Genomic DNA, 16,260 nt, shown 5'->3' with positions numbered 1-16,260 from the left:
GTAGTTAGAGTAAGTGAAAGAAAAGAGGAATAAGACAAAAAAAAAATCTCACTCTAGTGATACCTTCTGGTAAGACTCTCAGCCAGCTGCCATGATATAATATATAAATGTTAGCATTTTGAGTACCATGTGCCATGGGTTGTGCTAACAAGCACATTACATATGTTATTTCCTTTATTCCCTCTAATGACTCCGTGCAGTGGGTATTAATAGGCTTATTTTGCAGGTAAGGAAGTAAACTTAGATTAAGCCCGAAACCCTGCAACCTTCTAAAGAACCCATTTACCTCCTACAATGTTTCCTCTATGCCTCACGGAATCCTTAAAATTCCCTCTTGGGGGATTTCCAAACTCCAGCCCTGTGCTACTCGGACAGCACTTGGGTCCCAAGAGCCCCATGTTTCTCTACTAACTTCAGGGAAGAAAGAGCTCTCTCAGCAACTTGTTATGAACCACACATTCTCTCGACCTGAGATCCTCTGGAAAATCCCGTGAGTCATCCGATGGCTAGGTTGTACGTGTAAAACCTCCTCAAGCCCCCTGGGCATCACACAGAGCTGTGTGCCCTGAGTGGATATGCTGTCCACCCGGACACCCCCTCTTTTCTGCATCACTGAACGACCCGAATATCACCGCTATCCTCTTAACTATCAATTCATACTCAATCCCTTAGGTAGGGACTCTTCAGGAAACCCCTCTACTAGCTTCATGTACCTGTGATCACTCTCGTTAGCAGAAAGGGTACTAGATTGGGCATCAGATCCAGCTTCTAATGACGGTTCCTGTATTCACTGTGTTACCTGGACAAACTATTCCACCTTCCTGGGACTAAGTTTCTCAATCACAAACGGGGAGAACTGGACTAAATGAGCTCAAGACTAATTCCTTCCTCTAAGAAGTTTTTGTGCAAAAAAGGCTAGCAATAGAAAAAAAAATAGGCTAGCAATAGCACTAACTTATAAAAAAACAAAAACATGGCTAGAAAATTTTTAAATTATTCAAGGCACCTTAAATTAAAATACACGATACATAAAAACCACGAAAGAGAACTTTTCCATTTCAAAGGGTGACAAGGTTGATTTAATTGTCCATTTTCTATTCTTCATTTGACACATGAATGAAGACCAGGGAATGCCTTACAGACTCCTGCTCTAAGTATATATAGACACTACCCTAATCAGTCCTCACTACACAATATTTTATATACCGTATATTTTAATATACCAAACACCTCTTAAATACTGTGATAGCTGGTCCTATGAGTCAACCTGGTTGGGTTACAGGACCTAGTTAATTAATCAAATATTAACTTAGGTGTTGCAGGGAAGGTATTTTGTAGATGCGGTTAATATCTACAATAGGTTAACTTTAAATAAAGATCACCCTCGATTGTGTGGGTGGGATTCACCTAATCAGTTGTAGGCTTAAGAACAGAAACAGGTTTCCCAGAGAAGGAAGAACTTGGCCTCAAGACCGCAGCATCGACTCCTGCCTGACATTCCAGCCTGTCAGCTGCCCTACAAATTCTGGCCTTGCTGATCCCAACTTCATGAGCCAATTCCTTAAAATAAATCTCTTTTGAAACACACACACACACACACACACACACACACACACACACACACACACACACACACACACACCCTGGCTCTGTTTCTCCGGGGAAGCCTGGCCAAGACACCAACATACTGAAAGACTCTAATTTTTTCTTTCCTGAATAAGGATTAACAGATGTCTGTTTCTTGTAACTGCTTTAAAATATTATTTTTAAAAATGTTAAACTATTTTAAATAAGTGCTCAGAGGTTATTTCATAAGTTAGTATTTCCTTCACAATGCCAACAAACTAGCAATACTGCTATCTCACTGTGCTTTTCTTTTTTAAAATGCATTGGAGGGAAACAGTGATATTCCCTACGTGGAATTTTTAAGCTCTCACTGTCATGGCTTTAAAAGCATTTCCTAAAGACCAGTTAGTATAATGTCACCGTGAGGAAAGTCACCCATCAGCCCAATCTCAAAACCTGAGGAATCATACAAAACAGATGCGGAGCTCATCCTATGTAGTGACATTTGCAAAATCAAGCTGGGAATTCTCTGGCTGTAATGTTTACTACGGATCCATTAGTGGGTGAGTCTTCAGTGCCACAGTGACCCAGAAAAAGATTTCCGAAACCACCACATACCCAGAAAACTAAAGATATGAGAATCACATACTTTGTGACATCAGTTCACACACTGGGGCCATCCAAAAAAACATGATGATATGCGATGTCTATAAACATTTTCTGTAAAGAGGCCGGTAGTGCTTAGGCTCTGCAGGCCCTATGGTCTCTAGGGCCACTACTCACAAGTCGGCTGCTGCAGCCTCAACGCAGTCAATGACAATCCATAAACAGATGTCCCAAGAGAACTGTATTCATTAAGACAGGCCACAGTTAGCCTGACCCCTGCCGCACATTCAGAAAATCAAAGAGCTGGAAAAGCCCCTGGAGAGCATATCGTACAATGTCCCACTCAATGCCAAAATACCTGTCATAGTATCTGTGACAAATAGATATCTGGTCTCTGTTTAAGTCCCACTGACCATCCCACTCAGGACAGTTTCTATAATCAGACTCTTCTCCAAGCTAGACGGTGTTTCCCCACAAGGGACATCAGGATGTTCCCACTGTCTAGAACTGTCCAAAGCACTGTGGGTCATTTAGCACCCCTGGTTCAAATCGCTAAATGCTACCTACACACACATACACCCATCACTGTGACAACCAAAAACTTTCCCACGTATTCCCAAATTCCCTAGGGTGGAGGTGTCGGCACCTAGTGGGTCCAGATCCACTGAACTGTAACAGCGACGGGAGACTGTAGTCACTCCCCCTCTTACATATGGCAAATATAACCAATAAATCATAACATCCTTTAATACTGAGACTGGACTCTCTCAAATTTTTAACATGATGTTCAAGACAACCATCACCAATGAATGTGACGTTAGAACATATTTGTTATCCCTCATAAAAGGAATTCTACATACACATTCTGAGAAGAAACTGGCTTCCTGTAATTTCATAAGGCTGAAACATAATATGGTTTAATTTTAAACCCTAAGGGGGGTTGTCAAAGTCTGTGAAAGTACTTCTTGGTTTTGGGAATGGCTGAGGGGCCCTGAAGGCAGCAGGTGGACCGGCCAGGAGCGCAAGACACCCTGCAGCACAGTGCACGCCTCACTTCTGCATCACCAGGGTCATTGCATCTGGCCTGCGCAATATTCCACCAGAAATACACGCGGGTAGGAAACCTGTTACATTATCTGAGCCATTTAACATAAAAACACAAATTATCTCATTCACATTTTTAATAATCACTAAATTTTCCCAAAATGTAACTGCTCTGAAAGCCAAGGCAAGACTATTCTGACTATTGTCTGAATATGACCGAGCTGCTCACCATTTTGGGCAGTGACCTCGATGACACTGCCAGCATTCAGGGTACAGATGCGCAATAAGCGCGTAGGTCTACACATATGTGGGTCTCGTTCACAGCAACCCTACACATAGCTGCAAAACACTAAGTGGAACGTGTAGAGCAAGCACACACACTACAGATATATCTTTAAGTGATTTTGGTTTTGTCCCTCCTTCATATCACAGTAAGAGAATATGTTCATTTCTCTGCCATCAGGTTTATATGTACAGGTTATCTATGGATTTAGTTTAGGACTGTAAAGGAGGAATTATAAAATACCTGTTCTAAAAACAGTGTTAGGGGCGCCTGGGTGACTCAGTCGGTGAAGTCGGGTCCTGGGATCCGAGGCCCATGTGGAGCTCCCTGCTCAGCAGGGATTCCACTTTCCCTCTCCCTCCGCCCCTCCTCTGGCTTGTGCTCTGTGTGTCAAATAAATAAATAAAATCTTTAAAAAATAATAATAAAATACACCTCTGATTCCTCTACCCTTATGTTCTCAACTCACTGAAAACACAATGGTTTCATGTCTAACTCCCCAATCACTATTTAGTAAATACAGAATTAAACTCGCCAACTGATAGGTGTTCCTCAAGTCTAGAATTAGCTGTAAGCCATTTTTTAAAAGATTTTATTTATTTATTCATGAGAGACGCAGAGAGAAGCAGAAACATAGGCAGGGGAAGAAGCAGGCTCCCTGCAGGGAGACCGATGTGGGACTCGATCCCAGGACCTGAGGCAAAGGCAAATGCTGGACCACTCAGCCAGGTGCCCCAGCTATAAACCATTTTAATATAAAAAGTATGGAGATGAAAAAAAAAAAAGAATGGAGATAAACTAAGATTTGAACTAAACCTTAAAAAATGTGTCTATAGGAGAGCCCCGTAGTTCCTGCGGAGGCTGAATCCAGGCTTCCAGAGCTGCGTAACCACTGTGGCTGTTCCTCCTGGGGCCCCACCGGGTAAACACCCCCCGCTGAGCCCTGCAGCAGGCAGGGGCAGAGCAGCTCCCCCAAGTGCTAACACCTGAAAATCAGCACAGCAGGCCCCTCCCCCAGAAGACCAGCTGGACGGACCAATTCCAGGGGAAGTCAAGGGACTTAAAATCTACAGAATCAGAAGAAACTCCCCCGTGTTTTTTTTTGTTTTTTTTTTCTTTTCTTTTTGATTTCTGATTGCTTCACCCACCCCCCCTTTTTTTCACCTTTCTTTCTTTTTCTTCTCTTTTTTTTCCTTTTTCTTTTTTCTCTTTCTCTTTTCTTTCCTTCTCTCTCTTTCTCTCCTTTTCCCAATACAACTTGTTTTTGGCCACTCTGCACTGAGCAAAATGACGAGAAGGAAAACCTCACCTCAAAAGAAAGAATCAGAAACAGCCCTCTCTCCCACAGAGTTACAAAATCTGGATTACAATTCAATGTCAGAAAGCCAATTCAGAAGCACTATTATACAGCTACTGGTGGCTCTAGAAAAAAGCATTAAGGACTCACGAGACTTCATGACTGCAGAATTTAGATCCAATCAGGCAGAAATTAAAAATCAATTGAATGAGATGCAATCCAAACTAGAAGTCCTAACGATGAGGGTTAACGAGGTGGAAGAACGAGTGAGTGACATAGAAGACAAGTTGATGGCAAAGAGGGAAACTGAGGAAAAAAGAGACAGACAATTAAAAGACCATGGAGACAGATTAAGGGAAATAAATGACAGCCTAAGGAAGAAAAACCTACGTTTAATTGGGGTTCCCGAGGGCGCCAAAAGGGACAGAGGGCCAGAATATGTATTTGAACAAATCCTACCTGAAAACTTTCCCAATCTGGGAAGGGAAACAGGCATTCAGATCCAGGAAATAGAGAGATCCCCCCCTAAAATCAATAAAAACCGTTCAACACCTCGACATTTAATAGTGAAGCTTGCATATTCCAAAGATAAAGAGAAGATCCTTAAAGCAGCAAGAGACAAGAAGTCCCTGACTTTCATGGGGAGGAGTATTAGGGTAACAGCAGACCTCTCCACAGAGACCTGGCAGACCAGAAAGGGCTGGCAGGATATATTCAGGGTCCTAAATGAGAAGAACATGCAACCAAGAATACTCTATCCAGCAAGGCTCTCATTCAAAATGGAAGGAGAGATAAAGAGCTTCCAAGACAGGCAGGAACTGAAAGAATATGTGACCTCCAAACCAGCTCTGCAAGAAATTTTAAGGAGGACTCTTAAAATTCCCCTTTAAGAAGAAGTCCAGGGGGATCCCTGGGTGGCACAGCGGTTTGGCGCCTGCCTTTGGCCCAGGGCGCGATCCTGGAGACCCGGGATCGAATCCCACGTCAGGCACCCGGTGCATGGAGCCTGCTTCTCCCTCTGCCTGTGTCTCTGCCCCCCCTTCTCTCTCTGTGACTATCATAAATAAATAAAAAAAAAGAAGAAGTCCAGTGGAACAATCCACAAAAACGAGGACTAAATAGGTATCATAATGACACTAAACTCATATCTGTCAATAGTAACTCTGAATGTGAACGGGCTTAATGACCCCATCAAAAAGACTGGATAAAAAAACAGGACCCATCTATTTGCTGTCTACAAGAGACTCATTTTAGACAGAAGGACACCTACAACCTGAAAATAAAAGGTTGGAGAGCCATTTACCATTCAAATAAAATATACCCTAGGGACTATAGAGCGCTTCTAAGGGGAACTGAGGAGGACACAGGGAGATGGAAGAATGTTCCATGCTCATGGATTGGCAGAATTAATGTTGTGGGAATGTCGATGTTGCCCAGGGCAATTTACATGTATAATGCGGTCCCTGTCAGAATACCATGGACTTTCTTCAGAGACTTGGAGCAAATTGTTTTAAGATTTGTGTGGAATCGGAGGGGGCCCCGAATGGCCAGGGGAATTTTAAAAAAGAGGACCATATCTGGGGGCATCGCAGTGCCAGATTTCAGGTTGTACTACAAAGCTGTGGTCATCAAGACAGTGTGGTACTGGCACAAAAACAGACACATAGACCAATGGAACAGAATAGAGAACCCAGAAATGGACCCTGAACTTTATGGTCAACTAATATTCGATGGAGGAGGAGGGACGATCCACTGGAGGAAAGACAGTCTCTTCAATGGATGGTGCTGGGAGGATTGGACATCCACATGCAGAAGAGTGAGGCTGGACCACTCTCTTGCACCATACACAAAGATAAACTCAAAATGGATGAAAGATCTAAATGTGAGACAAGATTCCATCAAAATCCTAGAGGAGATCACAGGCAACACCCTTTTTGAACTTGGCCACAGTAACTTCTTGCAAGATACATCCACGAAAGCAAAAGAAACAAAAGCAAAAATGAACTATTGGGACTTCATCAAGGTAAGAAGCTTTTGCACAGCAAAGGATACAGTCAACAAAACTCAAAGACAACCTACAGAATGGGAGAAGATATTTGCAAATAACCTATCAGATAAAGGGCTAGTTTCCAAGATCTATAAAGAACTTATTAAACTCAACAGCAAAGAAACAAACAATCCAATCATGAACTGGGCAAAAGACATGAGGAGAAATCTCACAGAGGAAGACATAGACATGGCCAACATGCACATGAGAAAATGCTCTGCATCACTTGCCATCAGGGAAATGCAGGTCAAGACCACAATGAGATACCACCTCACACCAGTGAGAATGGGGAGAATTAACAAGGCAGGAAACAACAAATGTTGGAGAGGATGTGGAGAAAAGGGAACCCTCCTGCACTGTTGCTGGGAATGTGAACAGGTGCAGCCACTCTGGAAAACTGTGTGGAGGTTCCTCAAAGAATTAAAAATAGACCTGCCCGGGATCCCTGGGTGGCGCAGCGGTTTGGCGCCTGCCTTTGGCCCAGGGCGTGATCCTGGAGACCCGGGATCGAATCCCACGTCGGGCTCCCGGTGCGTGGAGCCTGCTTCTCCCTCTGCCTGTGTCTCTGCCTCTCTCTCTCTCTCACTGTGTGCCTATCGTAAATAAATAAAAATTCAAAAAAATATTAAAAAAAAAAAGTTTTAAAAAATAAAAAAATAAAAATAGACCTGCCCTACGACCCAGCAATTGCACTGTTAGGGATTTACCCCAAAGATTCAGATGCAATGAAACGCCGGGACACCTGCACCCCGATGTTTCTAGCAGCCATGTCCACAATAGCCAAACTGTGGAAGGAGCCTCGGTGCCCATCGAAAGATGAATGGATAAAGAAGATGTGGTTTATGTATACAATGGAATATTACTCAGCCATTAGAAATGACAAATACCCACCATTTTGCTTCAACGTGGATGGAACTGGAGGGTATTATGCTGAGTGAAGTCAGTCAATCGGAGAAGGACAAACAGTGTATGTTCTCATTCATTTGGGGAATATGAATAATAGTGAAAGGGAATATAAGGGAAGGGAGAAGAAATGTGTGGGAAATATCAGAAAGGGAGACAGAACATAAACACTTCTAACTCTGGGAAATGAACTGGGGGTGGTGGAGGGGGAGGAGGGCGGGGGGTGGGGGTGAATGGGTGATGGGCACTGACGGGATGAGCACTGGGTGTTATTCTGTATGTTGGTAAATTGAACACCAATAAAAATTAATTTATTAAAAAAATGTGTCTATATAAGACATCACTAGTTTGGGATTAAAAGGTTTAACATTGACTGAAAGTGAAAATAAGCTCTACATACAATCTATGTCGACCTATGTATAATTCACATGTATAATTATCCACCTCTGTTACAATAATGGACTGAGGCCACTGGCAAGATTAGTTTCCAAAAATATTAATTATCATTTTCTCTGTGAGTCTTAAAAAATCTGTTATAGTTCAGGGTAGTTTTTTAGTCCTTAGAGCATGGATAAGAGTTCATATACAATTCAAAGACCAACTCCAAGCAAAGTCATAAATATAAGAAATGGCAGTCACAGATCTCTAACCAAGTTTCAATTCTGTAGGTTTAAGTTAACTTTCTATCTGGAGGGCAGGGATAGGGCCAGCTAGATGAAGCACAATTCCAAGGATTTGTTTTCTCCATTCATCAGAGACATGCACGTCAAAGTGAGGGGTAGGGAGCGGAAAATCCAACACAAACTTTGGGACAGCCTCTGACTAATTCCCTCTGAGTAATTCTCGGGTCTCCCAGGCAATAAGGCACCAGATCCAGAGAACCAGTGCTTGTCACACTTCTCTGCAGAAGACCTGGCATAACATGATCCACAGACCATCTCCCTCTAAGCCCTAGGAGGAGCATTAGCTAGGTGGCTATTGTCAATCCAAAGCCGCAAGCTTGAAGAGGTTAAGTATTATAAACATAGAAGACAAAGCTGGAAAGGGTAAGAGAGTAACAAAACTGAGTCTCAAACAGATCACTACAGCCTGAAATGCTGGACCTCTGAAACCCTGGCAGGATCAAATTTAACAGGAATAAGTGTGAAGTCTTGTAATTAAGTCAAAAAACTGCTATCCAGGTGCAAGGACTTGACTAACAGATTGCCCATGAAAATTTTGGGAGCTTTGACGTACAAATGCTGGATATGAGAGCAAGATATGTCTGCTTAAATGTTAACGTAATTTTGCACTTCAAAAATATTGAAGTGATAGAACAGTAGGTGTCCACCTTACAGGAAGTAATGGTCTCCCTATTTGCTGCCTTGATCAGACCTCTGAAATAGTGTAGACAATTAGGGAAGCCATATTTTCCAGATACTGACAACCTAGTGCAACCAGAATAGGACGATCAGGATGGTAAGAGATCTAGGTAGTGGCATTATTTAACCTGAGAAGACACAGTTGTTGTTATTTGCCTAGATCCTCTATGTTGCTCTGGATGATATAACGAAAGCAAACAGATAAGAACTACAGGTAATTGGATCTATTATAAGTAAAAGAAAATAATTTTCTAACTGGAACCACCCAACAATAAACCAAGGCTGATTAGAAGGAGATGAACACCTTGTTATTAGCCCTAAATACTCTGGGAAGGGAAGAGGTATGAGAGTATCCAAATCAGGTAGAAGATTGGGTTAAATGACTACTAGTGCTCCGCTTAACATCCTGCAACAGTATGCTAGGTGCAGAAGAAAAAGATTAAGTAGAGTCAGCACTTTCTTTCCCTAACAGCAAATTCAGTTGATGAAAAGGGAGAAGAAACAAGGAAGCCAAGGGGATTCTATGATATATTTTAAAATACATGATAATAGAAAGACCTAAAAGTTAGATGCAATAGAATAGGTGAATTGGGATAAAGGGTATATGGATTCAGGGGTAGAAGACTGAGAGTTGCATCCCAGGTCCAACACAGCCTCATTCCAGAAGACACCCAGCAAGCCACCTAACCTTCCTGTAGCTCAAGGTTTCTGTCCCTGACATGGGATACTACATGTCCTGCCCTAAGGACCAAATGACTATGGAAGAAAAGCACTCTGGGTGTCCCTGGGTGGCTCAGTTGGTTAAGTGTTTGCCCTCAGCTCGGGTCATGATCCCCGGGGTCCTGGGATAGAGCCCCTTGTCAGGCTCCCGCTCAGTGGGGAGCCTGCTTCTCCCTCTCCCCCCTGCTCATAATCTAAGAAGAAAATTAAATTAAATTAAATTAAAAGAAAAGCACTATGTAAATAATTTACACATAAATGATCTGTTATTCTATATTAGTCAGGCTCTTCTCAACTTTGCTCACCACACTTTTTTTAAAAAATTTTATTTATTTATTTATTCATAAGAGACACAGAGAGGGAGGCAGACACGGGCAGAGGGAGAAGCAGGCTCCTTGCAGGGAGCCCAACGTGGGACTCGATTCTGGGACTCCAGGATCACGCCCTGAGCCAAAGGCAGACGCTCAACCACTGAGCCACCCAAGTGTCCCTGCTCACCACACTTTAAAAAGGGTATGAAAACGGCAGCCCGGGTGGCTCAGTGGTTTAGCACTGCCTCCAGGCAAGGGCCTGATCCTGGAGACTCAGGATCGAATCCCACGTCGGGCTCCCTGCATGGAGCCTGCTTCTCCCTCTGCCTGTGTCTCTGCCTCTCTCTCTCTCCATCTCTCATGAGTAAATAAATAAAATCTTTTAAAAATAAGAATAAAAAAAATAAAAAGGGTATGAAAAACCCAGAATCTTGAAAGATCAACCAATATAAGGCCCTGTGAATGGACTAAAGACATAAGAAATATATTTTTAGGTAGAAAGGTACAGTCTTACCTGAAGTGTTAACAAGGTATTTATTACAAAATAGGTTAAATGTTCTTAAAAAGGATACTGTTTAGCTGTTTTCAATAACCAAGGACTACAGATTGCGAGGAGGTAGACTTGGGGCAACCGGGTGGCCCAGTTGGTTGAGCATCTTGATTTGATTGAGCCAAAATCCTCTTGGTTTCAGCTCAGGTCATGATCTAAGGGTCCTGAGATCAAGCCCTGAGTCATGAGTCAGCTCCATGCTCAGCAGGGAGGCTGCTTGGAGATTCTCTCCCTCTGCTCCTTCTCTCATGCACTCGAGCTGGCTTGCTCTCTCTCTCTCAAATAAATAAATCTTTAAAAAAAAAAAAAAAAGGAGTGAGACTTGAATGAATGCAAGTGAGATCAGATAGGTCTAAGGAAGAACATTTACATGCTTGTTTTGAGATCAAGTGAAAATGTATAAACCAAAAAGCAACAGACAGACATAGGAGTTACAACCCGGGTCAGGATGATAAGACCCCAGAAGAGGATACTGAGGTCTAGAAATCAAAGCCCACCTGTCGTGAACTGGTCAACATTCACTACCCTTCAGAGAGTTACATCAGACTGTCCACCAAGATACTAAAGCTAGTTCTGTGAATGGGAGCCAATAAACTGTTAGGAAAGAAAAACACAATTAGCAGTTCTAGGGACACCTGGGAGGCTCAGCAGGTGAGTATCTGCCTTTGGCTCAGGGCGTGGTCCTGGGGTCCTGGGATGGAGTCCCATGAGTCCCACATCGGGCTCCCTGCAGGGGGCCTGCTTCTCCCTCTGCCTGTGTCTCTGCCTCTGTCTGTGTCTTTCATGAATAAATAAATAAATAAAATCTTTTAAAAAATTAGCAGTTCTACTCGGAAATATATTTTATTATGTGCATTCTAGGTGGGGTACCTGGCTGGCTTGGTCAGAAAAGCACGTGACTCTTGATCTCATGGGCATGAGTTCAATCTACACCGAGTGTAGAGATTACTTTAAAAAAAAAAAAGTGTTATTCTTCTTAAGTGATAAAGCAAATGGGGTACAATGTTAAGGTGAATCCAAATAAAAGGTATACAGGTGGTTTCTTGTACTATTTTTATTTTTACAACTCCATTCAATCACATGAAATAGTCACCACTTAGGTTTAAAATATTAGGTGTTGACTCTGAAACTTCTTACCTGTGTAGTCATTAGCTCTTGTGGTAAAGTCTGAACACTGACAATGCATCACTTCCTAGGATCTGCCCTCCCTCCTCCACTTTAATTAAGACAGGTTCACTCATATATAGTGCTTGGTCGTCTCATATCTGCAATGTTCTCAATCTCCATGCTTTCTTCTCAAAACTGAAAATAAACACCAAAGCTAAAATAAACCTCAATATCTGTTTGTTCGTTTTAAAGATTCCATTCACCCACCCATGAGAGACACAGAGGGGCAGAGACACAGAGGGAGAAGCAGACTCCCTGCAAGGAACCCGATGTGGGACTTATGGGACCCGATCCCAGGACCCCGGGACCACACCCTGAGCCAAAGGCAGGGCCAAAGCCTCAACCACTGAGCACCTAGGAGTCCCTGTTTTTTTTTTTTATTCATATTTCGATCCTTCTCTCAAGCCTTTCCAAGATTCCCAACTACCCCATAAACTTTTTGACCTCAAGAGCCTTTGCCCAGTCGTTCTCATATAGGTGGGAAAAGGAGAAAGGATTTCATTCTGCCCCCTGGAGGCAATAAAGGCCTGCATTGTCTCTAGGGTATTTTAAAACAATAATAAACCCAACTAAGTTTTTCTGCTTTTTATTATCACCAAGCACTGGCAATTCTAAACAATGTCAGGGCTAAGATACTCCTTCCAACCACTGCAGACAGCTCCCACCATCACCTCTTAACACATCACCAATAATGGCCAGCTTCCCTCCCCATCCCACATCTTTTATTTGACATTTCTTCTTTTCATTAGGATCTCAAATTGAAGCAAACCAACAAAGAAAACTAGTAACAAGAACAAAGACTAATGGCAACCAGTGTATTTTCTATATAGTATCTGCAATTGTGGCACTTTAATAGGGAAGTTTGTGTATAACTTAACTTGATGCCTCATTCGAAAGCAAAGCTAAGTAGAGTCCATTTATACAATCCAACCAATTATGCTTTAGGATTGTGAACAAATGGTTCACAGCCATAACTACATGTCTGGAGGGTGGAAATTTTGCCAAGATGTATGGGATGAGACTCAGCAGAATGAACAAGACTACACCAACAGCCCCCTTGGCTGCTCTGATCCCCAAGTCACACTAAGGCCAGGTCACCTTGATCACTAAGAGAAAAGGTCTAACTCAGGAAAACAAACAGGACGGAGAGTCCTACTAAAAGAAGGGGTTGACTATGTATGCCTCAGTCAATCTCGGTGAGAACCATGCTTGCATTACAGACAATGCAGCTGGGAGGTAAGTCAGCAGAAAATCAACACTGCTTGGGATCTCCCTATCCAGAAGCAGGATTCCTCAGCAGTAACAAATTCTCCTGATTCCACCAAATGGTGGGGAATGCCTTTCTAACTAGGGTGTAGAGACTATGTACTTATGGACTATGTAATTATGAAACGGACAATGAGCACAGAACCAAAAGACTCAATATAGCAAACTACTTCATATATTACACACAGGTTATTATAGAAAACAAAATGTGTAAATGTGTGTCCGTAAAAACAAAGTCTGGGCTCTCACTTTTTCAGTACTTCTCCCAATGCACAGATACATATTTTGCCGTAGCAGAAACAGAAATAACAGATACATAAGAATAACCAGTACTTTGCTATAACCTTATTAAAAAAATTCCACTATTGGTTAAACTGTAAAATGTGTCTAAATCCTACAGAATAACATAGGATTTACTATAGAAAGCTTAAAAATTTACCCAACAATAAGCGTAATGAAGATTCCAAAGATTATCCAGAGCATACAGCAGTCTAATTTCAGATATATCATTCAGACATATAACTAGAAACTTGCCAGAGGAGAGCTCGTGATTTCAAAAACAAGCACTTCCTCTACCCCAAAATAAAGTCTAAAGATCTCCATACTTTTTCACGTGCTTTATCTCCCCAAAACCAAGGGAAAAAGAAAACATTGTTTAAACCAAGATTTTTATGGAAAATTCAGAACAAGCCTTATCAGAAAAAGGATACTAATCTAAAGAAATGAGATGGAGACTACACATAGAACTGTACACAGCAGTTTATTCAATAACTATGAAGATCAGTGTCATCTTTTCATTTTCTAATTTGAAAAACCATTCAACATGCTCAATTACATGTTAAAGCACTGTTTATTCCTAGCTGCTGCTTTTCACTTGTACTATCAGCTGTGTCCCTAAGTATAGGGACCTTATAAGTATCTACCTCAAGCACAGATTCTCAAGTCCACAAGAGTTTGTAAGTGTCACTAATATTGTCATTTGGAATCTGGAAGAGAGTAGATCCTAGGTGTTCTCACCACACCAAAACAAAAACAGAAACAAGAGACCGTGAAGTATGTGAGGTGAGGACTGTGGTGATCACTTCACAAAGCACAGGTACAGCAGACCCCGACCCCGACCCCCACCCCCACCCCCGCTGTCCACCTTAAACAGCTACTGTCTCTATTCGTCAGTCACACCTCCATAAACCTGGGGTGCGGGGAGGAATCGAGAAGCTAGCAAGACACTAAGCCACCAGTAAACAGACAATGCTCTAGTGGACTAAATTAGTGCAAGTCAGATGCAAACACTTCCTGGAGCAACGCAGTAACTTGAAAAATAAAAAAGTTTAACACAGGAAGCACCTGTAAACAGCAAGTGCTCGTCAACTGTCAGCGTCTACCCCTGGCCGTGGAGCGGCTCTCGCGCCGCGCTGCCCAGGGCGTGCAAGAGTCCAGGTCGCAGCAGGTGGCTGGCATCACACTCACGGGCGATGCTGTGTGATGCGGGTCGGGGGCAGCCACTGAGCATAAGCACGATGCCGGCAGGTTACCGCTGGTCACAAGCGCACGCAGCTTGCAGCGGCCGCTGGAGACACCTGGACGCGATGTGCGTGTGTGGAACCACACCCCTGGGTCACTAAGGGTCGCTAGCGCAGTCAGGGTTACCGGGGCAGAAATCCGAGCCCAGCAGTCCCGAGGAGGGGGGCGGCCTGCGCACCTGACACGGGGCCCACCTGCCCGCTTGCAGCACAGACGGCGCTGGGCACCCGCGGCCGCTCCGGGGTCAGCTCCCCGCAGCTGAGGGTGGGGGGGTTGCCGACCTCACTGCGCCAGGGCCCCGGGGGGCGCCGACCTCACTGCGCCAGGGCCCCGGGGGGCGCCGACCTCACTGCGCCAGGGCCCCGGGGGGCGCCGACCTCACTGCACCAGGGCCCCGGGGGGCGCCGACCTCACTGCGCCAGGGCCCCGGGGGGCACCGACCTCACTGCGCCAGGGCCCCGGGGGGCACCGACCTCACTGCGCCAGGGCCCCGGGGGGCGCCGACCTCACTGCGCCAGGGTGGGGGGCACCGACCTCACTGCGCCAGGGTGGGGGGCACCGACCTCACTGCGCCAGGGCCCCGGGGGGCGCCGACCTCACTGCACCAGGGTGGGGGGCACCGACCTCACTGCGCCAGGGTGGGGGGCACCGACCTCACTGCACCAGGGCCCCAGGGGGCGCCGACCTCACTGCACCAGGGCCCCGGGGGGCGCCGACCTCACTGCGCCAGGGTGGGGGGCACCGACCTCACTGCACCAGGGCCCCGGGGGGCGCCGACCTCACTGCGCCAGGGCCCCGGGGGCGCTGCTCCTCCGCGGCGGGCGCCCGGGTCCGACAAAGGGCGAGGGCGCGAGCGGTGCGGCGCAGGAGCTCGGGGTCCGCGCGGAGGACCCGGGAGCACACTTGGCCCGAGGAGCCGCCCGTGCCCGCCCCGCCCTCGGTCGCGCCCCCACCCGGCCCCCCGCGCCCCCGCCCGGCCCCGCCGCCGCCCCCAGCAGCTGCCCCGACCCTGCCCGCCCTCCGCCCGCGCGGGCTGCCCGGCCCCGCGTCCCTACCCGGTCTCCCGGCCCCGCGGCGCGGGGGGGGCGGCGGCGGCGGCGGCGGCGGCGGCGGGGCCGGGACGCGTCCACGCAGGAGACGGGCGCCCCGGACGCGCCGACCCCGATGCGGACCCGGAGCCGGCTTCCGCCTCTGGCCGGAAGGCGTCCTGAGCGGAACCGGAAGTCCCGCCCCGGCGGCGGCTGAGGGGGGCGGCCGGAGGCGGTCCTGTCAGCAGCTCGGCGGGGCGGGGGGTCACACCGACGTCCGTGGGCTGCCCCCGGCCTCGGCCGGGCCGCGTGTTTTTCCGTCCGCCCGCTTCTCGCCAGACCGCCGGGTCGCGGCGGGGGCGGGGGCGGGGCGGGGCGCGGGAGGGGCGAGACGTAGGAGGGGCGGGGCGAGGCGTGGGAGGGGCCGGCGGGGGGCGGGGCGGGGCGAGGGGGCGGGGCATGGGAGGGGCCGGCTGGGGTGGGGCGGGGCGTGGGGGCCGGCGGGAGGCGGGGCGTGGGAGGGGCCGGCGGGGGCGGGGCGTGGGACGGGCGGGGAGGGGCGGGACGTAGGAGGGGGCGGGGCGGGGGCA

At 46.3% G+C, this 16,260-nt stretch overlaps 1 protein-coding gene across 4 annotated transcripts in view; it reads right to left on the bottom strand.

Moving 5' to 3' along the window:
- The window catches only part of DISP1 (dispatched RND transporter family member 1), a 165,436-nt gene extending 149,482 nt beyond the window's left edge, over positions 1-15,954 (bottom strand). For 3 of the 4 annotated variants that reach the window (XM_055334009.1, XM_055334008.1, XM_055334014.1), the window contains exon 1: positions 15,698-15,954. The gene's annotated coding sequence lies outside the window, so the exon portion shown is untranslated. The remainder of the gene's footprint in view (positions 1-15,697) is intronic. The other variant, XM_055334015.1, reaches the window with a different exon arrangement.
- Positions 15,955-16,260: the final 306 nt, after the last annotated feature.

Source organism: Nyctereutes procyonoides, unplaced genomic scaffold (genome assembly GCF_905146905.1).
Source record: "Nyctereutes procyonoides isolate TBG_1078 unplaced genomic scaffold, NYPRO_anot_genome, whole genome shotgun sequence".
Taxonomy (NCBI): Eukaryota; Metazoa; Chordata; class Mammalia; order Carnivora; family Canidae; genus Nyctereutes; species Nyctereutes procyonoides.
This window is presented reverse-complemented; position numbering and strand designations above follow the sequence as displayed.